Here is a 1112-nt window from a genome sequence, read left to right on the forward strand (position 1 = left end):
GCTTATAAACGAGGATTTTCGACGGTAGATGCTTTGTTGCATTTGAAACAATCAATAACGTCACAACTTGACAAATCAAAAATAGCAATATCAGTTTTTGTGGACCTTTCAAAGGCATTTGATAGCTTAAATCATGAACTTTTGTATCAAAAATTGCAAACTGTTGGTCTAAGAGGGACTCCTCTAAGCTGGTTAAAATCATACTTGTCAAACAGAATTTACTTTGTAAAAATTGGTTAGATTATCTCTAGCTCTTTCAGGCCAAATAAGGGTGTTCCTCAAGGTTCAATCTTGGGTCCACTGCTTTTCAATATATATAATAATGATTTATTTAACTGTATACCAAAAGAGAATATACTGATGTATGCTGATGATCTAGTGATAACTTATTCTCATACAAACATTATAATTCTTCAGGAGAATTTAATCACATTTTAAAAACTTATATGGAACTATATTTTAAAAACTTAAAAAAAATAGTTATATCGAAAACAATGGATTAGTAATTAACAAAAATAAAACTAAATTCCTCCACTTTGCAAATAGGAATAAAATAATCAATCCACATCACCTAAAAATTGAAATAACTGATTATAACATAGAAAAAGTAAAAGCTATTAAGTTTTTGGGAGTAACTTTTGATGACAATCTGTGCTGGAATAAACATATAGATGATGTTGCACTTTCCCTGGCAAAGTATACTGAGATAAATAAGAAAATTCAAGCTTTTTTAAGCACATCACTCTTGAAACGGCTATACCACACTTGCATTGAATCTAAAATAAGATATGATATCGCTGTAAGGGGAACCGTATCTCTATACGCTGTTAATAAACTTCAGATGGCACAAAATTGTTACATGTGTTCAATTTATAATTTAAACTTTATGGAATCAGTATCTGAACTCTACCGCACCAATAATATTGACAAGATTAGTGAAATTTACAAGAAACAGATTCTATTGGAGGGTTTCAAATATATTCACCTTGAGTATTAGAAAACGTGGGGATCATCCCTAAAAACCCCGTTACGACTAACGGAATGCCGCCATTGGATCCGCTACCATGGATCGTGCTGTCTACAGTATCGTTCGTAGCCATGATTAAAAAAAA

At 31.7% G+C, this 1112-nt stretch overlaps 1 protein-coding gene across 2 annotated transcripts in view; it reads right to left on the minus strand.

Moving 5' to 3' along the window:
- LOC111617848 (ER degradation-enhancing alpha-mannosidase-like protein 2) overlaps positions 1-1112 on the minus strand; it is a 17852-nt gene that overhangs the window by 5337 nt on the left and 11403 nt on the right. The window lies entirely within an intron of this gene.

Source organism: Centruroides sculpturatus, unplaced genomic scaffold, assembly GCF_000671375.1.
Source record: "Centruroides sculpturatus isolate CEXI.00-Female unplaced genomic scaffold, Cexi_2.0 scaffold104, whole genome shotgun sequence".
NCBI lineage: Eukaryota > Metazoa > Arthropoda > Arachnida > Scorpiones > Buthidae > Centruroides > Centruroides sculpturatus.